Below are 27,362 nucleotides of genomic sequence, written 5' to 3'. Positions count from 1 at the left end.
GTATAAGATTATGAAAGGATTGGACACTCTGGCAGTAGGAAACATATTTCCACTGATGGGTGAGTGCCGAACCAGAGGACACAGCTTAAAAATACGGAGTAGACCATTTAGGACAGAGCTCAGGAGAAACTTCTTCACCCAGAGAGCGGTGGCTGTGTGGAATGCTCTGCCCCAGAGGGCAGTGGAGGCCCACTCTCTGGATTCATTTAAGAAAGAGTTGGATAGAGCTCTCAAAGATAGTGGAATCAAGGGTTATGGAGATAAGGCAGGAACAGGATACTGATTAGGAATGATCAGCCATGATTATATTGAATGGTGGTGTAGGCTCGAAGGGCTGAATGGCCTACTCCTGCACCTATTGTCTATTGTCTATTGTCTAACATTCGATTATCCAAACATTCCCTGCCCGTGTGGTTCAGATAATCGAAGTTCCTCTGTAATTAATTATGAAGCAATACATGATAAACTTATTTTTTATTCATGAAAGTTGAACCTGTGTTATGCCTGATATGTTGCATGGACATTCCTCCTATCTCGTATCATTATCTTAGACTCCTACCAGCAAGAATGATTGTTGGTAACGACCTACCCAATACTTCACAAATAGTTCCTGCAGAATACAATATAGAAAATAACGCTCATCTCAACTGGTCATCTTTCAATAACTGGGAGCACTGGATGGACAGTACATCACAAGGAAGCAGAAGGGGAAGCATAAGACAGAGTCAGCTGTGGCCCTTTGGAGAATAGAAGATGGGCACAGTTGGTTTCTGCGTGGTAAAGATGGCGGGCATAGTTGGTTTCTGCATGGTAAAAATGCATGTTCATAGCTGTAAAAAAATGATCTTTTGAGACAATCAGAGGCACATGATGTCCAAAATGTTGGGGATCCCTGTGACATTATGGGCAGTACATGGAGTCGTTCATGAAGTGCATGTTCTCCATCATGACAGTGGAATTAAAGTAGCAAAGTTCTTCCATGCAGAGAGTGGCCTCGTGCAGCAGTCAAGGGTGGCTTGAAATGGCTGAGTCAGTCAGAGAGAATGATGGGGGGACCAACTCCGGGAGGTGGGGAGGGGAGTAGGGGCAGGTGGGGAACCTTTGCTCATGTCTTCAACACTTTGACTCAAGGACCAATACATGCCGCACACTTAGGAATTCTGTACATCAGTTGTATGACACTGTGATCTTTTACTTATAAATGCTGTGCCCTATGATTCTGTCCCACTAGCTAACCAATGAAGGAACAGCATTTTGAAAGCTTGCATTTTCAAATAAACCTGTTGGACTATAACCTGGTGTTGTGTGATTTGATTTTCAACTTTGTCCACTCCAGTCCAAAACTGGCACTGCCACAACAAAGCTCTGTGAAATAGGTCCTGCCTCCTGAAATGATACAGACTCAGTAGTCCAAGGAGAAGTCCCTCTGGGTATTTCCATGCTGAGGACAGGAAGCCATGGGTATCACCTAGACGTAGAAACGAGGGAACAGGCAACCCTCCATCTCTTCAACTTTCTTAAGAAACGCCTCCACGTTTCTCTTCATCTATATCAGGAGGCAACTTCTTAGCTGATAACTCTCATGCCCAAACAGTCACCCATTGAGTCTGGATGTTGAATTGGTGTCTCTCACTGTTGACAAATACAAGCCTCTCAGTATCACTAATGGCAACTCTATGGGACCTATTATGACATCAAGCATTATTCCCCATCTTTAACATGCCTTGGGCAGTGCATACATTAACCCTTTGTCTCTCCACTATCTCCACATTGTTATGCCCCAGACATTTTCCCATGCAGCCAACTGAAAATTCAAAGTCCTTCCTCTGAGGCCTTTTAATGAGTTTGACTAGCACTGGTTTGAAGGTGTGTGAGCTTCTGAGTTCCACATTCTACCTGTAATTTAAGCATATCCAATGACTGAGGCTGTGGGATCCAAAACAACCCCTGTGAGGGTAATCTATAAATCGGGCTAGCACTCATTCCTGTCATCAAGGCATCTGAAAATCTAGCCTGTGAATTTTGATGGAACCAAAGTCTTAGATCTTATATTGGGCACATTTTAATATACTATCATCAGCAAATCAGGAACTAAGATGTTGTGAATGCAGAGTACATACACACCAGAGGATTTGTTAGGTAAGTTAATAATTAACCACATTAGTCAGTCCCTCTCATCGTTTTGTCATTGCTAATGATTTTTGAGAAAAATGTCAGATTTAATTTAATGAATTCCATAAACAGAGCAGTTACACTCCATTCATTGTATTATTTCATCTGGACCTAGAAGAGAAAAAAATGCTTTAAAATCAGTGAAGACAGTCTTTTATTGTTTTAAAAATACAAGTAACATTCTTGTCACAGAATTATTTTTAATTTGAGAAATGCCAACTTCCTGCAAACTTTCTGTTACAGAATACACAAGACAGCAACGCAAATCACAACGTGCATGTGTTGGAAATAGATGCAAGAACAATATTTGCATTGAGGAAATAACTTATTTGCTGCACCTGGTAAAAAGTGAGTTTGCTTTTTCTGTCACATGTTAACTGTAGAAAGATCTAATGGTCTGGGGACCATATTTCGTTCAACATTCCAAAATTGTTAAAAAGACAACAATAAATAGATAACTTGCTGAGTATTTCAAATTTTTATCTTAGTTTGGGACAGGACATTTTTTTTACAACAAGAAATACTTTGAAAGTAATTTAGCTTTAATACAAGTACATGAATTGGTTTAAAATCATATTCATGTCATATGTGCATGTGTGTGTATTATATAGAGAGAGAATTTGGACATAGGGAAAAAAAATTTCATACACAGAAAGGAAATATACATGCCCGAGGTTGCCATGAGTGAGCATTGAAAGACATATACCTAAGAAACGACAGATACAAGACCTTTCCAATCCCTGAAGGAACACTACAATAAGAATAAATGCAGGAACTGTGTACTAGTTGTAGCCAAGCCATCCTAATGTAAATGTGATGGCACTATGGCTTTAAGAGGTGTGTTTTGCCTTTGTTTTATAAAGAAAGGTTGAGACAGAGGTACTCAGCCATCTGCTCAAAGCTAATAAATTAAACAGCTTGTGAGGCTTTAGATTTTTTTTAAATTGGGAACAATAGAAACAGCCTGAATGGGTGGAGTCAAGCTCCCACTGAACCAGGAGTTTTAATTTTAGCTTTCAGCAGTTGCTGGGGTCTTGAAGCTTCATGTGGAAACTGTTATTCCTCTCTCTGTTAGACCTAAAAGCTGGGGTTCTCTTGCTGCTGCTGAATTACATGTAAGATAATCTATTTTACTGAATTTGCCTTTGCCAAGGGTGTGTTTATGGGATGTTACTACATAGGAAAAGTTAATTAGTACTAATTAATTAAATATTATTTTGTTATGCATTTTGATAGAGTTACAGTTAAGCCAATTCTTATCTTTTATTTTTTATTTTCTCTGTCTTCTAACTATGGTGTAAAAATAAAGTATGTTTTGCTTAAAGTCAAATAGAATGACCAATCTAATTGCAAATGGAACGTAATGCCTGACACTTACCTTTACAATAAGAAAAAGTTCGGATCTCGGCTACTTTCCTAAGATACTTTGATGGGGTTTGGTTTGATCCATAACATAAAGCGTGGCGATTAGAATACGATAATGTGAAAAAAAATCTGGGGATGTAGGTTTCAGTTTGAATGTCAATTACAGTCGGTTCTGCTATAATGCGCGTTTCTTCACTGCGAATTAGCTTTAACGCGATTGAAAAATTTAGACCATTATTTGTATAACATGAACTTTCCTTATCTATATTGGCTATAATGCTATTCTGGCCCCATTACTTAATTAGCATGGCTGTTGCACGACTTTCTTATCACAGGAGATCGCATGAGAATGGAACTATTGTGTTATATCAGAACCGATGTACTTGATAGTAAATAATGACAGACTTACAAATATTACTTTCATGATTTTTATTGTTTTTTTCAGAAAGCAAGTTAATCCCTGTGCATCTATTCAGTTTACATCACAATGGATGCAAGAAAGTGACAAAGAATTTTTAATGAAGGTGTTTGTTCATCAAAGTAACTACTGTCTGTGTTAGTTTCATGGTGAAAATGTGGGATAAGTCTCTTTTTCTGTTGCCTATCTGTGCACTTAAAACTAGAGATTTGTTTTCAAATTTTAATTCACAGGGTGACAGTGAGGGGGCAATGAGAATTTCTCATCATGACCCTCCATGTTTTGAGAAGGCCATCAAATTATATTTCTTCAAAAACTGCTATGTGTTTTTATGAGGTCTGCATAATCTATAAATAAAAGCTTCTGTCAAAAATGCATAACTTGAGAGCGATTTTAAATTCTACGTCATGAATTTACTGATAATTTTCCTTAAATATAGCTCATTTATTTATCAAGAACATTGTTTAAAACAAGCACCTGTTCATGCTTGTAGTAACCGTTCATATTCACATCAGCAAATTGTATCCTCCTTGTTCAGTTGTACTAACATATCATGGTCAAAGGTTACTTAATCCTTTGAGCATGCAACAGAAGTCACATGTAAAAATGCAGAGGAAACTGCCTGATAACTGACAGCAAATCAACACAATCCATTTTTATTTACTCTCCCCAGATTAGATCAGACTCCTTGAATATCTATGTTCCCATAAGTGGGCAACCACAGTTTTACTATACTAGTTGCCAGATTAAAAAAAGGAATGTAGATGCAGTAATCATATTGTGTTACAGCCAAATTTCCAATTACGTCTTGTTAGATCCATTACTAAAATGAGAAAAAGATTCAGTGAACCAATTTACATAAAGCCAATAATGTTGGTTTCTTTGTCAACTTGATTAAACCTCATCGATAAACATGAAAAAAAATGTGAAACTAGCCCATTTACATGTCATTTATCTTTAGTCTACTAGTTTTGTGTCATCCATAAATTTGTCAACAGTTCTTATGATATTGATCCAGTCTCGTTGAGGTAAAGGTGAAAAATTATTGACAAAGCTACTTTGCAAATTCAGGGAACCACTTTTGCCTGCAGCAAGGTAATTGGCCTGCTCTGTGCATGAATCTGGAAATTTGTGGATGAATTGCTTATGATTTTCTATTTATTCATTTCAATACATTGAAAATTGTGAGAACATAATATTACTCAATATAAGTTGCATAATGGTAGTAATACTTTTTAAAGTTTTGGGGAAAATAAATGGATAAGTTAGGTACACCTACTGAGAGGCTTAGCATCATTGGTGCTTAAAAGGATGAGATTTGGTTTTCAAGTCCATGCTGGCTCTCCACTCTCCTGCCGTTTAATTTATTTTTGAAATTATTGATCGTATCTGTTTCTATCTACTTCTTAGTCAGTGATTTGCAGGTCATTGCCATTCACGGTATAAAAAGGTTCTTCCTCACATCCCACTTGCACCTTCAGCCTAAAATCATAAATCTTTCTTCCTTAGGTCCTTGTATGTTCAGGAAATGAGACCAACTTTACATCTCAACCTTTTCTAACCCTGTCATGATCTTGTATACTTCTATCAAATCTCGTCTTAATATCAAAACCAACCTTTTAGCTAGAGTTTCTCATTCATGGAAACAGCTTGGTAAATCATGTCTGAAAGCTCTCAAGAACATTCACATCCTGTCTACCTATATAATTAAGTGACACCAGGACAGGAGCTGTGGCTCATGTTGAGTAATCAGCTTACGTTTAGGTAATAATGTTGATTTTCTCATGAAAGAGGAATGGCAAGGTAACTCATCTTGCTACATAGATGTATAAGACCATAACACACAGCACTATTGTTTCTGATCCAAGTTCTTCCTTCTCAAACTGAATGCCAAATTCTACCATGCTGTTGTCACCATTTCCTGAGGAAACTATTTCTCTGGCATAATTTATTCAAGCTTCCTCATTACAAATCACTAGACCAAAAATAGCCTGATGGTTGGTTAGATCCACAACATATTACTACAATCATAGAATCAGTACAGAACAGGTTTTTCAGCCCATCAAGTCTACACCAACAAAACTACTTCATATCTGTATGAATCACCGTTTCCAACTTTTGTCCTATAGACTTGAATGCTACAACATTTCAAGTGTTCATCCAAGTATTTTTTAAAAGTCATGGGGTTTCCTAACTAAATTACCATCCGAGGCCCTGCATTTCAGACTCCCACCACCCTTTGGGTTAGAGAAAATCCTCAAATCCCCTCTAAACTTCCTTCCTTTCACTTTAAAATTATGCCCACTTGTTATTGATGTTTCAACTAAGGAAACCAGCTGCTTTCAAATTACCATGTCCTTGACTCTTATAATCCTATACATCTCAATCAGGTCCACTCTCAGCCTTCTGTACTCAAAAGAAAATAAGCCAAACTTTTCCAGCCTCCCTTCATAGCTAAACATGAATATTGCTGGAAAAGCTCAGCAGGTCTGGCAGCATCTATGGAGAGAGATCAGAGTTAATGTTTTGGATCGAGTGACCCTTCCTCAGAGCTCACTATCTTTGTTTCTGATTTTACAGCATCCGCAGTTCTTTTGGTTTTCTTCATAGCTCGATGAGCCATTCCAGGCAAAATCCTGGTGAATTTGCACTGCTTCCCTCCAGTGTAATCACACCCTCCCTACAATGTGGCAACCAGAATTGCACACAGTACTCCAGTTATGGCTTAACCAAAATCCTGTACAGTTCCAACATCACCTCGTTGTTCTTGACATCTTTTTGACAACTAAATACAAGAGTCCTGATGCTTCTTAACTAACCTATTAACCTGTCCAGTGCTTTCAGGGACCTGTGCACAAGCACACTATGTTCCCTTTGCTCCTATAAGCTTCTTAATGTCCTGCCAGTCATTGAGTACTCCTTTGTCTTCCAAAGTCCATCACCTCACACTTATCAGAGTTAAATTCCATCTGCCACTGATTGCCCATTTGACTAATCCAACTTGTCCTCCGTAATCTAAGAAACTGTTTGAGGACTTTGTCCCAAATATGTTCAGTGAATTCTTCCTCATGGCTTCATCTGCTAATTTGGCTATCACAATCTGTACGAAGAATATAGTCACCTACGATTAATGTACTTCCTTTGTCACATGCCTTCATTATCTCCAGTCTTATTCTGTGTGCCACAACGTAGTTACTGTTAATGGGACTACTCCTACCAATGTCTTATTTCCCTTATTTATTTCTTACTTCCCATCATATGGTTTCTACATCATCTAATTCAAGCTAATTTATTTTTACCATACTTTATCCATCCTGTTACTACTCCATCACCCTTTCCTTTCTGCTTGTCCTTCTGAAATATCTCATAAGTGTTTTAAGTTCATATCCATTAACCAACATTTGTGCTGTCAAATCATCTATTTTGTTCTGATTATAATGTGCCCTCAAGTTGAGAGACAGAAAATTTGCCTTGATATCACTTTCCTTATTTTGACCCTTTTTACTGCTGTTTTTCTATGATGGATCATTTATCCCTTCCTGTTACACTCTGGGTATCATTATCCAAAGGCCTGCTTTGAAGTGCTTCCATATTTCTTTCCTTCTTAAGTCCACATTTCCTCTCCCCCGAAATCCTCACTTCCTCTATTTAGTTCCTTTCTACAGTCTTTCTTCAGCTAGATATTCAATTAACCAGGACACTAGTCCCAACACAGTTTAAGTGAAGCCCATCCCACCAGAACAGATCCCTTTTACCCCAGTATTGGTACCAGTGCCCCATGAACTGAAACCCATTCCACCCGCACTAATCTTTGAGCTTTGCATAACTCATTGACTTTATTTACCATGTCCCCATACTATGCCTATGAATGTGTGTAATACAGATATAATTACCTTGGAGGGTCTGCTTTTTAATTTAGCTCTTAATAGTTCAAAATCTTTCAGCAAGCTCTCATTTTTAGTCCTACCAATGTTGTTGGTATCAATGTGTTCAATGGACTACTGGATCCCCCATCCCCCCCTTCTCCAGGTTCTTAGGGTTCAGATAAGACTTACAAGGATGTTGCCAGGGTTGAGTAGGGAGAGGTTGAATAGGCTAGGGCTGTTTTCCCTGGAGGTTGAGGAGTGACCTCATAGAGGTCTATAAAATCATGAGGGGCATGGATAGGATAAATAGACAAAGTCTTGTCCTTGGGGTGGGGGGAGTCCAGAGCTAGACGGCATAGGTATAGGGTGAGACAGGCAAGATATAAAAAGGGCCTAAGGGGCAACATTTTCACTCAAAGGGTGGTGCATGTGTAGAATGAGCTGCCAGAGGAAGTGGTGGAGATTGGTATGATTGCAACATTTAAAAGGCATTGGGATGGGTATATGAATAGGAAGGGTTTGGAGGGATATGAGCCGGGTGCTGGCAGGTTGGACTCAATTGGGTTGGGATATCTGGTCGGCATGGACGAGTTGGACGGAAGGGTCTGTTATTGTGCTGCTCATCTCTATGACTCTGTGACTCTATGGAGGACATAAATAACATGCCAGTAATTGGCAAGGAAATGAAGGTAGGTGAGGACTTGGAAACAAATATTATCAAGAAAGAGATAGTGTTAGGCAAGCTAATGGAGCTAAAGGTAGACAGGTCTTCTGGCTCTGATTGAATGTATCCCAGGGTACTAAAAGAGATGGCGGGAGAAATAGCAAATTGACTTGTGGTAATTTGACAAAATGTGCTGGACTGTTGGGTAGTTCCAGTAGATCGGAAAACAGCAAATGTAACACCACTGTTTAAAAAAAGGAGGTAGACAAAAGATGGGGAAGAATTGACTGGTCTACTTAGTTTCTGTAGTGGTGAAAATGCTTGAATCTGTTATCAAGGAAGAAATAGCAAGACATCTAGATAGAAATTGTCCAGTTGGACAAATGCAGCATGCGTTCATGAAAGGCAGATAATGCTTCACTAATCTATTGGAATTCTATGAAGACATTATGAGTACAACGGGGACCCAGTAGATTTTCAAAAGGTATTCAACAAGGTGCCACAGAAAAGGCTGCTGTGTAAGATAAAGATGCATGGCATTACAGGTGATATATTAGCATGGACAGAGGATTAGTCAACTAACAGGAAGCAATGAATTGGGATTATTGAGTGCTTTTTTTTGGTTGGCAATCAGTGACTACTGCTGTGCCTCAGTGTTGGGACCACAATTATTCACAATGAACATAGATGACTTGGAGTTGGAGACCACATGTAGTGTATCAAAGTTTGCAGATGACACTAAGATGAGTAGCAGAGGTAAGGATTGTGCAGAGGACTGTGAAACTTTGCAGAGCGATATTGACAGTTTAAGCGAGTGGGTAAAGGAGTACAATGATAATAAGTTATCCATTTTGGTAGAAATTATAATAGATAGGACTATTACTTGAATGATTAAAAAGTTGCAGCATGCTGCTGTGCAGAGGGACCTGGGTGCCGTTATGCATGAATCACAAAAGGTTGTCTTTAGATGCAACAGGTAATTAAGAAAGCCAGTGGAATTTTGTCCTTCATTGTTAAAGGGATTGAGTTTAAAAGCAGGGAGATTATGTTGCAGCTGTACAGGGCTCTGGTGAGGGCACACCTGGAGCACTATGTGTAGTTTTGGTCTCCTTACTTGAAAAAAGATATACTGGCACTGGAGGGAGTGCAGAGGAGGTTCACTAGGTTGATTCCGGAGTTGAGGGGGTTGGCTTATGAGGAGAGACTGAGTAGACTGAGTAGGATTATATTCATTGGAATTTAGAAGAATAAGAGGGGATGTTACAGAAATATAAAATTATGAAGGGAATGGATAAGATAGAAGTAGGGAGGATGTTTCCACCTGCAGATGAAATTAGGACAAGAGGGACCATCGCTTCAAAATTAGGGGGAGCAGATTTAGGACTGAATTGAGAAGAAACTTCTTCACCCAAAGGGTTGTGAGTCTGTGGAATTCCCTGCCCAGTGAAGTAGTTGAGGCTTCATTATTGAATGCATTTAAAGCTAAAATAGATGATTTTTTTGAACAGTAAGAGATATGGTGAGAGGGAAGGAAGTGGAGGTGAAGCCACAAAAAGATCAGCCATGGTCTTATTGAATGGCGGAGCAGGCTTGAAGGGCCAGATGGCCTACTCCTGCTCCTATTTTTTTATGTCCTTATGTTCAAATCGTAATCAGAAGAAAAATTGTAATGTCTGTCTTCCTATTATGCATTCGCATGTATTAAATGTCATTTCTAACAACCACCATGTGGCAAGTATTAACTATACCTTTATGAAAAGAAGGGGAACAGTCTTGCATTTACGTGGCACAATTTATTGCCAAAGCGACTCACACACAAAAAATTGCTGATGATATGTGGTCACTGCTGTGATTGTAGGTAAGCTGACCGGCAATTTGCACATTGCAAGACACCATAGTAGTAATTGTCAGAAAATCAAGTTATTGAGCATTTTGTGGATTGAGGGATAAATGTTAGACAGGAGTACAAACAGAATTCTATTTTTAAATATTGTCATGGGATCCTTTAGATTCCTTTAAATAGGCAAATAAGCCCTCAGTTTAATGTTTTATTTTGAAAGAGTTGAAAAGTTTGCACTGTCCATTAGAACCATACAGTGCTGTGTATCAGCCATCAGAATGATGCAAATTTGACTTTCCTAAAACAGTGCCTCATGTTTTTACAAGGATGTTGCCAGGGTTGGAGGATTTGAGCTGTAGGGAGAGGCTGAACGGGCTGTGGCTGTTTTCCCTGGAGCGTCAAAGGCTGAGGGGTGACCTTACAGAGGTTTACAAAATTATGAGGGGCATGGATAGGGTAAATAGTCTTTTCCCTGGGGTTGGGGAGTCCAGAACTAGAGGGCATAAGTTTAGGGTGGAGGGGAAAGATATAAAAGAGACCTAAGGGGCAACGTTTTCACACAGAGGGTGGTACGGGTATGGAATGAGCTGCCAGAGGGAGTGGTGAAGGATGATACAATTGCAACATTTAAGAGACATTTGGATGGGTATATGAATAGGAAGAGCTTGGAGGGATACGAGCTGGGTGCTGGTTGGGATATCTGGTCGGCATGGACAGGTTGGACCGAAGGGTCTGTTTCCATGCTGTACATCTCTAAGACTCTAAGAGTTGTCACCAGGCAGGCAGCACAGCCTTTGGGACTCCCGCTCCAGGCTGCAAGAGATCAGTATCTATCCCCCCAGTTACGCTGTCCCCTACCACAATTACATTCATATTTCTTCCCCTGCACCAAGATTTTAAATTGAATGCATGTGTGAGTTCAAGGACTCTTTTTGTGTCCAGTATAATTATCAGCAAAAAATTGTCTATTATAGGAAATGTCATCAGCTACAACAACCAGAGATCTGGGCCATGGAACTGGAGGGAGGTGATGGCCTCGTGGCATTGTCACTGGGCTAATAATCTACCCAAGGATCGCGGTTCAAATCCTGCTATGGCTGATGGTGGAATTCAAATTCAATTTAAAAATCTGCATTTGTGAGTCTATTGATGAATAGAAATCAATTGTTAGGAAGAAAAACTCACCTGGTCCAGCTTACATGTGACTCCAGACACACAGCAATGTAGCTGGTTCTTTACTGCCCTCTGGGCAATTAGGGATGGCAATAACTGCTGGCCTAGCCAATGACATCCACATCCAATGAATTAACAAACAAGCAGCAGCTGGCTTCGTTTTAGCACATTCCAAGATTCAGAATTCTGTGGGTGGCACATTTATGGATTTGGTCATCAAACAGCTTAAAAATACGCCGGAGAGAAAGATAGAATCACAACTACATGGTCAAGAGAGAGCTGACAAGTAGTGCAGCAAGCCTCTGCATGCATCTCACTTTCCAACAAGTGTTTTGTTCCGAATGCTGATGAAAGTAAAGGCTCATCTAGGGCGTGCATCCAGAGCCAAGCCCACAGCACCGCAGCTGTTGAAGAAGCAATAGTTCCAGGAGATTCAATATGTATAGGCAAGGTATAAATGCAACTGCAGACTTGAATCAAGGATGATATGTTGTCTCTCTAATACCAGGATCAAGGATTCCACTGAATGGCTGTAATGCTCTCTGTCAGCAGGGTGAACAGCCACTGGTCACAGTCTACGATGACAAAGATAGAACGAGGAATGTGGTTCTAGTGTCAGAGTTCTGGGACCTAAGAAGGAAACTAACCAGCAGTATCTCAAAGATTGTAATCCACCAAATATTTTGCATTCTACATGTGAATGTAGAAATCAGAGGGCAGGCCAGACTAATGCATTGTGGACAGAAGGGGCAGCCATAAAGGCCTGAGATCCCTGGGACATTGACAGAAGTTCTGATAAACTGGAGCTTGTGCATGTGAGACAGATTGTACCTGAATTGAGTAGGGATGAATTTCCAGACAGCGGCCCAGAAAAGCACAGAATCCTCGGATAAAAGAAATGGTCAGAAATGCCAAAAGAAGGTTAATGACCATTTGTGTTTCTCAATGTTATGTGCTACCATTTTTTCTCCGCTAGCTCACACTCACAGGGTCACCACTACTTCAGCTCTCCCACTGTGCATGCCTCTCACCAAAGATCTTAGTCTGCATCTCTCATTATTACATGTATCTTGCTCATTCAACAGCTCTCACCGCCCACCCAAACTACAAAATCTTCCTGTGCTCTGTACATCCTATTCACTTGCTAGGACAACTCAGCACTCATCCTGACCCTGCATCGCAACTAGCACCTATCCCATTCATTTCCATCATACTCAGTCATTCCTTTTATGTCATTGCAAGGAAAACAATCTCAAAACTGGGATGAGAGGGCAGAGACCAGCAGTGGGGTGGTGGCCATTAGGCTCCTCAATCTAATATAATAAAGCTGAGGTTGGCTGGAGAAAGATTTGATCATTTATGTGGGGATGCCAGGACCTTCAGGGTAACTAACACAGTCAGCTTCATTTTGCTGTGCTACACTTCACTACCATGAATGCCAATGGGAACTCATTCTTATCTGAAACATGTTTTTAGCCCTTTTTCACAACTTGCTCCTCCAGCAGCAAATCTCTGCTCCATGAGATTCTGCCCTCCTATCCTGAATTGATCCCTTTTACGATCATCATTCTCTCAATAACCAAATCCAGTGAGCCCCAACCACAGATCTTACTTTCCTCAAGACTGGATTTATCCAAACCTGAAGGACAAACTGTGGCCTTCTCTCCTGATTGAATTGACAGGGACCATGCTGAGACCAGCCTCAGGGCAGAGATCTCTATAGCAGACCAACTGAAGCACCTGTGATCCCTCGGACTGAAATATTTATTGCTGGAAAAGCTCAGCATGTCTGGTGGCATCTGTGAAGTGAAATCAGAGTTAACAATCCAGGTTCCTCCACTAAGGAAGGGTCCCCAGACCTGAAACCTTAACTCTGATTTCTCTGCACAGGTGCCACCAGACAGGCTGAGCTTTTCCAGCAATTTCTGATTTTGTTTCTGATTTATACGACATCTGCTGTCCTTTCAGCTTTTATCTCCCAGACAGGTTGTTCTTGACTTGTTGGACTGATCATGGCCTAAACTCCAGTTTGCAAAGATGCTGATTCCTCAGCTCTGGTAGGACCAAGTGTCTGACTGACCAAGGCCTACTCCTCAGACGTGAATCCGCCAAGCTGAATGACTGCTGTCAGTCTTTTCACCCCAATAAAAACTGCTCCCATTTGATTTTCAGATATAGCCATTTTATTAATGCAGTATATTTACTGCATGAGCTGCTGGCACATGTTGTAGGTGTGACAATAATAAAACACAGTGCCAGACTTCAACACACTTATCCCCTTGACAGGTCAGTACGCTGAACTGTGACAAGCTGCCTTCTCTGTGTAAAAAGCCATACAACCCAAACAGGCAGGCATCCTCCAAGTGCTAAGAAAGTAGCCTCAGACCATATGATGCATGATATGCATGAGATGTGTGTTTGTCCCTGTGCTGAAGCAAGGCCTAAACATCCCTGACCTCCAAAGTGAAGTCCCAAAGGGTTACGTGGTATGTGAGATGGTACAAAAGTAGCCATGGGAATGTGATGAGGTTGGTGGATTATCAATTCCCTCTTGAATGAGCAGAGGTAGAAGAGGACGGCATCCATGGAGCATGGAGCGTGCAGGAAAATGGTGCTGATGGTGCAGTTGGAAAAAAGACCTGGAGAAGAAAGCAGAGAGCTGCTGCCACCAAGTACCTGCACCAGTTTTCATGCTGGGAATTGGCACTGGCTCGTTTCTCAGAGAAGGAGGGTAGAATTGGGAGATGCTCTGAAATTATACATGAACAGCTAAACATAAGATGCAAATGGATGGTTTAAAAAACCTGGTCACTGCTCGTTAGTGGGATTCTGAATTTATCATTTCAAACTTAAAATCAGAACTTTTTTTCCCCTCATCAGGAATCTGATCTTTTCAATCTGGCTGTGTTCACCCCATGACCTCTCCATTATCTATGCCACTAAAGGCACAGGAGACTTCCACTGAGTTTAAATGAACTACAGTATAAAAACAATAATTACAGATGCTGGAAATCTGATATAAAAACAGAAAATACAGGAAATACGCAGCAAGTCTGGCAGAACCTACAGAGAGAGAAACAAAGTCAACTTTTCAGATAATGGTCTTTCATTAGAACTAATAAGTGTGAATAATGTCCTCGATTATCAACAAGTGAATGGGGACAGGTGGGAAGAAAAGCAAAGGTAAGATCTGGCATAGTCTTGTTCCCTTCATTTTATATACAGTATGGGTGAGTATTTCAAGCTTTTTTCTGTTTTTATTTCATATAACCATGGTTACAGAATCATTGGGAAAGATTAAGTGCATCATCTTGGATAGATGCCATGTGAACTCTATATTTACTGGCAGTCCCTTCACCACATATGGCACCACATTCAGCCATAAAACCCTGCAAAACTTGAGCTCTCATGTGATAGAGTTCAACCCCTTTTCTTCACACAGGATTTAGACTTACCTCTAGCAGCAATCTGCCCTATCCAAGTTTACATGGATACTGCTATTATCAAAAAGGTGTCAATCTGCAAAACGTCCTTAGCATGGCTCATGACAATGTTGATGGGATAGACCTCAATCCTCAGAGACATCCTGGTGCACCATGTAGCTAGGCTCTTGTTAATGTGGCCCTCTAAAATTTCTGAGCCAGTGAATTTTATTTCACCATTCCTCTGTTAAATACAGCCTTAAGCACACACACATTCCTGCCTATTCTCTTCTGATGCTGAAATGTAATCTCTGTTATCTCTGTCTTTCGCTTGTTTCAAGCAGGTTCTCTTTCCTTCGTCCTGTGAGATCATATAAACATGCTAATTAGGGGCTAATGTAGGCCATTTGGCCCTATACTTCCTCCACTATTCAATAGGTCATCGCAAGCATGTTTGTGTCATGAATTCCATATTCTCATCAACTCCTTATAACCTTTGATTCAATTGCCTCACAAAATCTATCCACCTTCACCTCAAAATTATTTAATGACCACACCTCTATCACATTCTGAGGCAGACCGTTCCAACTTCACACAACACTCCAAAATAAATAACTTCTCCTAATCTCTCTCATAAATGAGAGTTATGATCCAACTGATGATACTGCTGATAAAATCAGATCCCAGGATGAAATCCCTGGTTTGAAAGCTATGTTTTTATTATTTTAGTTAATAAAGTGGATGGTCATTGCAACTTGGTCAGGCAAGACTACAGTGTGCCTTGAACAATAGAGCAGAAGCATATTACACAAAAAAAAGAAAATAACATCAAAGGTATCTGGCTATAGCACACAACTAGGTCTTAAAACACACAGCCAACAAAGTATTTAATCTACTTCCCAACACCTTCACATTACAGACCTTCAAATCCTCATTATCAAATATTTAGGCTCTACTTAACTCAATCTCCCCCAGATTCTGTCCTGTGAACTATGGACTTGAATACTCACAAAATTGAGAGCTAAAACTTTCTAACCAAACTGTACTGGTTGGAGTTAAAAATCACACAACACCAGGTTATAGTCCAATCACACAACACCAGGTTTAATTGGAAGCACTAGCTTTCGGAGCGACGCTCTTTCATCAGGAGGTTGTGGAGGACACAAGTGTAAGGCACAGAATTTATAGCAAAAATTTACAGTGTGATGTAACTGAAATTTTACATTGAAAAATACCCTTGATTGTCTGTTGAGTTTTTCATCTGTTTGAATACCATGATTGGTTCACTTCTTTCATGTGTAAATCACAAAACGTTTTTTTAAAGGTTCCATTCTCAGGTTAACTGTAACAATTGGTGTTAGCTAGAGAATACATTGAAGGTGTTAACCCCCTGTGTTCTCTGTCTGTTCCATGATGTTTTGATTGATTCTAATCTAAAAAGTGAGATAACAGAATTTTACATGAATTCATGCAGTTTTTGAGCAAAGTACAATGTAATTCTACCATGACTGATAAAAGCAAGTACATGATATGCTTTCTTAACTGACTTGTTCATGTGCTGTGCCAACATCAGGGATCTGTGAATAATTACCCCAAGATCCCTCTGTTCCTCTGAGATACCCAGTGTCCTGCCATTCATTAAATACTCCCTCATCTTGTTTCTTCTGCCAAAGTGAATCACCTCACATTATCAGGGTTTAATACCATTTGCCACTGGTCTGTCCATCTGACTATCCCATCTATATCTTCCTGTAACCTACAACCATCTTCTTCACTATTAACCACTCTACCAATCTTGGTGTTGTAAATTTGCTCAATGTTCCCCCACATTTTCATTTATATTATTTATGTATATAACAAGAAGGGTCTCAGTCCTGATCCTTTTGGTACACCACTAGACATTGGGCTTCAGTCACTCAAGCTATCTTCGACCATTACCCTTTGTGTCCTGTTACTAAGCTACTGTCTGATCTATCTCACTAAGTTTTCCACAATTCCAGGTGCTATTTAAGAGTGAAATTATGTCAAACTGTATGTAATTATTTCAGTAATCTCTGCATACCTATCCATATTTATTATGTGTTATTGTCCGTACTTTGGACACTTTGACCAGTTTATGTATTAAAAATACTTCACCGAAATGCTCTTTTCTGTGAGGCAGACTTCGGGACACAGAATTCGGTTTGTGGTTCAACTTGATCTTGTGAACAAAATAATCCCTATTAATAACACCAGGTGATCATTTCCCAACTTCCCACAATATTCACTCTAAATTGGCTCTATCCATCTGAGAAAGGATATTATCCACAATGATCCCTGTGCTTGAGCTGGGCTGTTGGAATCTCTCTGGTGTAGGGCTGGCTCTCTTCCACTAAGGTGAGTCGAGTAGGCCAGAATGGATCTCCTCTTCCTCCAGATGGCTGGAGCTCCACTGCTGGGACAGGTTGTGTCTTCATCGAGTCTTTGCTGAGTCTGCACTTATTGACATCTTCTTCTATTAACACTCCATGGGCACACAGTCACATGCTATGTGACATATATTGGATGAGGTTACTGATCCAGAAGGATTGTCTGACTTACATTTTTTTTTTAAAAATTCACTTAAGTAATCAGCACCTTTTTGCCAATAAATTGTAATTGAAATGCTAAAACTGATATCCCACAAGAGTGTTCCACATTCAACTTGTCAAGATCATTTAGAGTCTGAAACACTTCAATCAGGTCCCAGAAAACATATGTCACAGTCAGAAACTCAAGTTCACAACCTATTTCCAAAAAAATATGAAGTTTTAGTCATTCTTCTGGTTAGGAAATCTCAAACAATACAGGCTGTGAAACCAGTATCATAGCGCCCACCGGATTATTAAATAAACCATATCTTCCCCACTCTATGGAAAACTGTGGGTTTACAGCAGGTGAAGCTGAAATTAGTCAAGCATTGTATAGCATTGTAACCAATAGCTTATTGAGAAATATGAATTGAATATAACTTATACATTATGTAGATATATTTATAACTACAAGGAACTACTTTAGGATTCAACAGAATATTTGTTTTGAATTCTTGAGTATTAGCTTGGAAAATATATAATTTTATTTTTTTTTCAACTGTTGTTTTGCTCAGTGAAATAAAAACAAACTATAACATGAAAGCAATCCACCACTAGCCATTTTAGTTCATTTTCATGCAAAATTTGCACATCAAAGACATCTCATCATAAGTTAAATAAACCCATGGCACAGATTCCATAGACGGTAATTTCTTCCCAGATCACATCCCAAATCAAATAGAATCATTACAGCAAGCACAGGTCAAAATTGAACAGTGAAGTCAGCTGACACCTTTCCATCCCAATCTTAATTTCCCTGCCACTATCTCCGATCAGGACCGTTGCCAGCAGCTTCTTCCCGCCTGCCATCTGTACATACCAATTGCTTGTGTGCCCAGAGATTTTCCTGCCATCTGCTCTTGTTGCTGCCATTTCTCAGAATTGACAAGAGAAGCTCTGTGGGGCTGTCAATGCAGCAGTGAGAAGATCTTAAAGTCCTCGGGTGGAAGGATTGAAAACAACATCAGACCTCTCTTCTTCAAAATCTCACAATGATGACCATGTAACCTCTGTCGATTATAAAACAGACTCATCTGGTTCACTAATTTCCAATAGGGAACACAATCGGCTTTATCTGCGTGGTCTGACCTACTTGTGACTCCAAACCCACAGCAATGTGGTTGACTCTTAACTACCCTCTGAGCAATTGGAAATGTGCAATAAATGCTGGCCTAACCGGAGATGCCAATATCCTATGAACAGATTAAAAGTGACCTCTCGGGCTTGCTTGTTCGAAGGAAAACAACCCCAACCTAACTAGCGTCTCTTCCTTGCTCCAGTCCAGGGAATATCCTGGTGAATCTCCCCTGCTCCCTCTCTAGTGCAGGGATATCCTACGATGGAGACCAGAATAGCACACAGTATTCCAACTGTAACCTAATTAATGTCTTGTATTCAACACTCCGTTATAACCTCCTTGCTCTTGTATTTAAGAGTCTTGACTAATAAAGGACAGTGTTGTGTATTTGTGTAAATATGGTGGACTGTCACTTTAAGGTCAGAAACGGGACTCCCGGAAGGCATGTTGCCTCCCTGGTGCCAGGGTCTGGGATATTGCCGATCGGGTTTCAAGATTCTGAAGGTGGAGGGTGAGCAGCCAGAAATCGTGGTACATATTGGCGCCAATGATATAGCCAGGAAAAGGATTGAGGGTCTGAAAAGTGACTACACAGAGTTTGTGAGAAGATTTGTAGCTCGGGTGCTCGTTGCTGTGGTTCTGTTCGCCAAGCTGGAAGTTTTTGTTGCAAACGTTTTGTCCCATGTCTAGGTGACATCCTCAGTGCTTGGGAGCCTCCTGTGAAGCGCTTCTGTGGTGTTTCCTCCGGCATTTATAGTGGCCTGACCCTGCTGCTTCCGGTTGTCAGTTTCAGCTCTCCGCTGTAGTGGCCGGTATATTGGGTCCAGGTCGATGTGTTTGTTGATGGACATATAGACCATATGTCCATCAGAAGCGCTTCACAGGAGGCTCCCAAGCACTGAGGATGTCACCTAGACAGGGGACGAAACGTTTGCAACAAAAACTTCCAGCTCGGCGAACAGAACCACAGCGTGACTACACAGAGCTAGGTTGGAAGCTGAAGATTAGACATGAGTAGTGATCTCAGGTTTCCTACCGGTGCCACGAGATAGTGAGGTGAGGAACAGTCAGTGAGTGTGGCTTAACACGTGGTTACGAGGCTGGTGCAGGAGGAAGGGCTTCAGATACTTAGACCATTGGGATGCCTTCTGGGGAAGGTGGGTCCTGTACATGAAGGATGGGTTGCACCTGAACTGGAGAGGCACAAATGTCCTGGGTGGGAGATTTGCTTGTGTGATTCGGGAGGGTTTAAACTAATTTGGCTGGGGGGTGGGAACCAGAGCGACACGTCTGAGAGAGGTGGTCGTTGTAGATGGGGCAGTGACAGGATGTAGTGAATCTAGCAGGAATACTTTTCATGTAATGAAACAAAGGGATTGGTTAAAGTGTGTCTGCTTTAACGCAAGGAGTGTCAGAAATAAGAGTGATGAACTTAGAGCATGGATCAGTACTTGGGACTATGATACTGTGGCCATAATGGAGAAATAGATTTCACGGGAACAGGAATGGTTACTAGATTTTCCAGGGTTTAGAACATTTAAAAAGAACAGAGATGGTGGAAAAAGAGGAGGGGTTATAGCATTGCTAATTAACGAATGCATCACAACTCCAGAAATGACGGTTGTCAAGGAAGGTTTGTCTACTGAGTCAGTATGAGTGGAAGTTAGGAATAGCAAAGGAGCAGCCACCTCATTGGGAGTTTTCTACAGGTCTCCTAATAGCAGTAGAGAGATTGAAGAACTCATAGTCCAGCAGATTTTGGAAAGATGCAGATGTAGCAGAGTTGTTGTTATGGGCGGCTTCAGCTTTCCCAATATTGACTGGAACCACCTTTGCACAGATGGTTTGGATGGAGTTGTTTTTGTCAGGTGTGTTCAGGAGGGTTTCCTTACTCAGTATGTAGGCAGGCTGACGAGGGTAGAGGCCATTTTGGATTTGGTGCTCGACAATGAGCCAGGACAGGTGTCAGATCTTGCTATGGGGGAACACTTCTGTGAATGTGACCATAACTGCCTCACATTTACCATAGCCATGGAGAGGGAAAGGAGCAGTTGTCATAAGAAGATTTTTAATTGGGGAAAAAGAAATTATGACGTTATCAGACGGAGTTGGGAAGTGCAGATTGGGAGCAACTGTTCCACAGAAAGGGCACAACAGACATGTGGAGACTGCTTAAGGAGCAGTTGTTGCAAAGTGATGCACAAATTTGTTCCATTGAGACAGGTAAGAAAGTGTAAGATTAAGGTGCCTTGGATGATGAGAACAGAGGCGCTTCTCAGTAAAAGGAAGAAGGCAACTTATGTAAGATGGAGGAAGCAAGGGTTTAGCACAGCTTTAGAGGATTTAGGGCTTACTAGAAAGGAGCTCAGAAATGGATGAAGGAGCGCTAGGAGGGGCCAGAAAAAAGGCTTGGCGGGAAGGATTAGGGAGAACCTAAAGGCATTTTATTCATACGTGAGGAATAAGAGAATGGTCAGGGAGAAGGTAGGGCCAGTCAGGGATAGCGTAGGGAACATATGAGTGGAGTCTGAGCAGATAGGGGAAGCACCAAATGAGTTTTTGCTTTGGTTTACTAAGGAAAGGGACCTTGTTGTGAATGAGAACTTTGAGGAGCTGGGATACAGGCTTGAACAGATCAAGATTGATGAAGTTGATGTGCTGGAAATTTTGGCAAACATTAAGATTGATAAGTCCCCACAGCCAGACCAGATTTATCCTAGATTGCTATGAGAAGCGAGAAAGGAGGTTGCTAAGCTGCTGGTGAAGATCTTTGCTTCTTCACTCTCCACAGGAGTCGTACCGGAGGATTGGAGGGAGGTGAATGTTGTTCCTCTTCTCAAGAAAGATAATAGGGAAATCCCTGGCAATTACAGGCCAGTCAGTCTTATGTCTGTGGTCAGCAAGGTTTTGGATAGAATTCGGAGGGATAGGATTTATGACTATTTGGAAAAGCATAGCATGATTAAAGGCAGTCAGCATGGCTTTGTGAGGGCAGGTCATGCTTCACAAATCTTACTGAGTTCTTTGAGGAGGTGACAAGACAGGTCAATGAAGGCCGCGCAGTGCATGTGGTGTATGTGGACTTCAGCAAAGCTTTTGATAAGGTTTCCCATGGTAGGCTTATTGATAAAGTCAGGAGGTATGGGATACAGGGAGATTTGGCTATCTGGATTCAGAATTGGTTGGCTGACAGAAGGCAGAGAGTGGTTGTAGATGGAAAGTATTCTGCCTGGAGGTCAGTGGTGAGTGGTGTCCCGCAGGGCTCTGTTCTTGGGCCTTTGATCTTTGTAGTTTTTATAAATGACTTGGATGAGGAGGTTGAGGGGTGGGTTAGTAAATTTGCTGATGACACAAAGGTTGGTGGTACCATTGATAGTATTGAGGGCTGTTGCAGGCTGCAGTGTGACATAGACAGGATGCAAAGCTGGGCTAAGAAATAGCAGATGGAGTTCAACCTGGATAAATGCGAAGTGATGCATTTTCGAAGGTCGAATGTGAATGCTCAATACAGGATTAAAGACGGTTCTTGGCAGAGTGGAGGAACAGAGGGATCTGGGTGTTCAAGTGCACAGATCCCTCAAAGTTGCCACCCAAGTGGATAGAGTTGTTAAGAAAGTATATGGTGTTTTGGCTTTCATTAACAGGGGATTGAGCTTAAAAGCCATGAGGTTTTGCTGCAGCTCTACAAGTCCCTGGAGAGACCACACTTGGAATACTGTGTCCAGTTCTGCTCGCCCTATTATAGAAAGAGAGAACAATGAAGATTTACCAGGATGCAGCCTGGACTGGAAGGCTTGTCTCACAAAGAGAGGTTGACTAAGCTCAGACCTTTCTCCCTGGAGAGAAGGAAGAAGAGAAGTGACCTGATCGAAGTATACAAGGTAATGAGAGGCATGAATAGAGTCGATAGCCAGAGTCTTTTCTCCAGGGCAAGATTGACTGGCCTTAGGGGTCATAGTTTTAAGGTGTTAGGAGGAAAGTATAGAGGAGATGTCAGAGGTAGGTTCTTTACACAGACAATTGTGAACGCATGGAGTGCATTGCCAGTGGAGGTGGTGGAAGCAGAGTCATTAGGGATAGTTAAGCGACTGTTGGACATGCACATGGACAGCAGTGAATTGAGGCATGCGTAGGTTAGGAATAATCCTCGGCATAACACCATGGGCCGAAGGGCCTGTTCTGTGCTGTATTTTTCTATGTTCTGTGTTCTACGAGTTCAATCAGGTGGTGTGATGATGATCAACTGTTTTGTTCAAACAGTCCTCTCTAACCTTGCTGCCTGTAGAATGAACACTTCTGTAAGAAAGTTTCTGTTATTGAACAGAATCATGATCCTCATTGCGGATCTCAGAGGACCTTTGATAAAAATAAGTCAAAAGACACCATTGCTGTACTGAAGAAGGTACAGGCAGCAAAGAGTTCACACCAGGGAAGTAGTGCAGGAGAAGCTCACCATGTCCTCCACACTGAAGGAACACTGTGAGTATTGAATATGGAAGAAAATGTTTTGGCCTCGGGGTATTGACTTGGAAAGAAACAGGCAACCTGAGGAAGACCTTGTTTTTAAACAGGAAGAAGCTTGGTAGTTTTTATTTGTGGTACATTGTGTTATGCAGACCATTCGCATTTTTAGAAAATGGTGGGAATTGCAGAGGAGGAATCAGGGATTATGGGGAAAGGGCAGGAAAGTGGATGTGAAGAGTGTGAGATCAGCCGTGATTGTATTGAATAGTAAAGTTGAGGGTCTGAATGGCCTATCCTTGTACCTAGTTCTTATGGTCTTATGGTCTCATGTTGGCCTTGCTAAATTGCTATGACAGGTTTGGTGCAAATCTTACATCCATTCTCAAGCCATTGCACAATGCATGATGCCAAAATAAGAATTGGAAATGGAGAGATCAATATGAAATTGGCCTTTACACAGGCGAGAGAAGCTTTATTAAAGTCAGAAGACCCAAATTTATGATTGCAACTAGCATGCCTCATTGTGCAGAGCCAGTGAGAAACCTATGGTGTCTCTTTTTTGAGAAACATCTAATATTAATTACATGCGACTCAGACACTTAACTAGGCAGCTGCAGGTTCCACAACATTGAAGGCGGAAATCTTGTCCCGACCAACTAGGTCGTACCCTCTACCTGTCCTCACCTATCCCAACTTCTCCACCCTGCCCACTGATCCTCCCTCCCCATTTATCTGCAGGTCTCCCTGCACCCACCCCCCAGTCCTAAAGAAGGGTTCCACCTGAAATGTCAACTTTTTCATCTCCTGATGCTGCCTGGCTTGCTGTGTTCTTCCTGCCTCATGCCTGTCTATTCTGGATTCCAGCATCTGCAGTTTTTTTGTCTCTAACTACATCAATCAGAGACTGGCAGCTGTATTGAATAGAATAATTAAATTGAATAAAGGATTAATTGTTATAGAAATCATGAGCATCAGTGAACCCAGCAGTAATCCCAGCTAACCTCAGAATGGTTCCTGTACCTGTGTGAAAAGAGCTACATCACAGTGGTTGAAGACCAAAATCTATATTTTGAATTAAGTAGCAGAAGATGTCCAGAGTTTTATGTCAGATTTACTGTAAATCTAAAGTTTCACACAAACACTGAATTCCACCTTTCCCTTTCTCTTTCCAAAAGCCAACTGCCCAATGGAGAAGGACCTCGCTCTTCTTGAGAGAGAGAGAGAGAGACTTAAATTGAAATGCATTTGGAAGAGGAAATAATGCACATCAATTTCTTTGGTGTCCACCTGTCTCTGAGTGTTTGGAGGATACTGGTTAACACCATATGCTCCAAGGCCAGCCTGGTATGATGATAGCCCTGGGAAAGGGGCAGGCCCTCAGAAACTATGTCCTCCCTACATGGCCCACTGCCTGAACCTGCTCACGGTTACCCCCCAAAAGTATTTCTTAAAATCAGCCAGTTCACAGATGATATTACAAACCTCTGGAGTAGGTGGGACTTGAACACATGCCTCCTGTTCAGAAGTAGGGACACTATCACTGTACCATAAGAGCCCTCAGATGTGTATTTACCTTTTCTTTAAAATCAATCTGAACAACGTTGTTATGATACATCTCTAGAGCCGATCTGGTTGACACTTAGACAGACCTGCTTTTCTATTATTGACCATAATGATGTCAGACCACATGAGACTGGAACTTGACTCTGAATGGCTTCAACATGCCTTGTAAATAGTTATGTTTAATAGATCCTGTTCATGTTCACTCACAAGAGTGTGGACATTTTCTAAGTTGTTGCATTCCTCTTCAGTAATCACCACGCTCCCCAACATGGTATGAGCCACAGATGTAAAAATTGTGTCTTGTTTCCAAAGCCCTTCTTGTTATCATAAATTGTGAACAGCAGTGGTCCCAGCAGTAATCCCAGCTTCTTACACTCTTAAATAAATCCCTGTATTCTCACTGTCTGCTTTCTGTCCTGAAACCAACTAGCAATCTATTATGACACTTGTCCCCTGACTCCATATCCACTTAAGGTTTCAAGGTTTCAGCTCTAATTAATTAACAAAGGCAGCTTTTCTGTCTGTCCTGTGTCTAAAAACCCTTTATTGCCCACATCTCAATTAACTTTTCTCAACAAGCAAATGGTGACAACGTAGAATTGACATATTTTAAAATATCAGTAGAACATTTCCTTTTTTAAATCACTTCTTTTTCACATTTTAATATTCAGGTCCAAAATTAAGTTTTAATTCATCAGTGCCCAGTTGTTGTCTCACACTATTCTATAATGCAGATCTCTATTCATTTATTGTATTTTGTACAACGTATCAAAAATACATCAAACATCATTACACATCAAGCAAAAAACTGTTCCTCTACCTGCATTTCTTCTGTGAAAATTTAATTCTGAGACTTAAACAACTTTCAGTGCTTGCTTGTTTTGTCAAGCATTTTAATTTCAGTTTTGGGTTCTGAATTCGAAATTTCCAATTTTCTGATGGTTTTCTCAATATAAATTTCCACACCTGATGACCTAACATTTCACAAAGAAAATTCTCATCCATTTTTGAATTTCACCACTGCCTCTCTAATCACGAGCTCTGCAATTTGAAAAAGCATTACCCTTGCCTCCCACATTTCAGATTCTCTGTTCCTCTAATTCTGTTCTCCTGTGTAGCATTCATATTATCATTGATTCTGGCCTTTTAAATACTTGGGTACCTTTTCTGGAATTTTCTCCCTCAGACTTTCTATCTCTCCAGGTCCATCTTGTCCTTTTATGCATCTTTGAACAGATCACTTTTAACAATGCTTTTGGTCACAGCCTCTTAATTTCCTCTTCTTTATTTTTGTATGTTGATCATAAAGATGAAACCATCTTGAATTAATGATCAGAAAGCGATAAGAGCCCTGGAATACCTTTCCCTCTTAAATGTGAAGTATAGATCTAACATCCTGATGGTGTTAATGTTGCTTGAGTGATTTTAAAAAACCTTAGCATCTCTATGGTGCATCTAACAATAAAATAATGATGGCATGGTTCTTATTTGTACTCTGCTATTGTGTAGGTGTTTCTGATTGAGGTCATGAATCATGGTTGCAAAGGGTCGCCCTAATCTGGCAGTACATCTATTCAGTGTCTTGGGACCTGAGATAATTAAGGTACTCCGTATTACAGATTTGTAAAAGGATTATTGCTTCTCTCTTGATAATAAGCATTAACGTGCAAGATCACATTTCTTCTGAAATTTTAAATTCACCTGCCTTTACATGGGGTAGCACCTCTTCTTCATATTTGATTACTGGTCAAGAGTTATTAGGATTTACCTGTATGGCGTATTTGGGTATTAATAGGCCTTAAAATTAGCAAGTTTGTGCAGTGTTTAAGTTTTTATTTTATGAAAAATTTCAAAGTATATATTGGTTGCAAAGATGAAACAATATTGAAGTCATGATCAGAAAGAGATAAGTAGACTGTCACCTTAAGAGTTGGATCATGTGATATTATGATGATATCATCGGCCATTTTGGACAGGAATCAACTTAGTCTGGCATTGCTATCTGCAGAGCAAACACTGCCTTGATAAAGCTCCAGTTGTTAAACTCTTTGGTTTCCTGATCCTTCTTGAAAAATAACACACCCGCTAGAAGTGGGTGGAATGTCACAAAAAGGCTAGGAACACATTTCTCATTAGTTAAGAATTGTAGCTATTGGTCGGGGGTTACTATTTTGATTGGCACAGGTTCACAAACTTGGTTTTAATGTTGATAAGGTACAACCTTCAAAAAGGGTATAAATGAAGACACATTACTGAGATATTTGCACTAACCAGAGTCTTAGTGTCAGGGGGACACTTACTGAAGGGTTTGCCTTGCTCAAAGAGTAAGGTAGGAGTTAATTCATTATTTCATGGGATGTGAGGAATGCAAGCAATTACTGCCCATCTTAAGTGCTCTTGAACCTCTTACACGTGTTTTCCTTCAAGATTGAAGTGTTGTAATGTGGATAAGGATATAGACCCTTCCAGTCCAACCATAAGTCTTGTTGAGTAAACAATGATATATTTATTGCATTACTGCCACTACGGTCAGTTCGCTATAACACCGTAGTTCCGTTCTCATGCATTCTCGTGTTACAAGAAAATCGCACAATAACAGCACCATTTAAACTAATGGGACTGGAATTGCTTTATAACCAATACGCTCATTAAAAGTCCACGCTTTAGAAACCGTGCCCCTAATTTGCCAATCGCATTATAGCGAATTTGTCTTAACATTACAGCAAAA

The sequence above is a fragment of the Chiloscyllium plagiosum genome, unplaced genomic scaffold, assembly GCF_037043375.1.
Source record: "Chiloscyllium plagiosum isolate Xiang-an unplaced genomic scaffold, Cpla_swu_hap1 HiC_scaffold_3, whole genome shotgun sequence".
In the NCBI taxonomy this organism is placed as follows: domain Eukaryota; kingdom Metazoa; phylum Chordata; class Chondrichthyes; order Orectolobiformes; family Hemiscylliidae; genus Chiloscyllium; species Chiloscyllium plagiosum.
The sequence above is the reverse complement of the archived record's forward strand: the minus strand, read 5'-3'. Positions refer to the sequence as shown.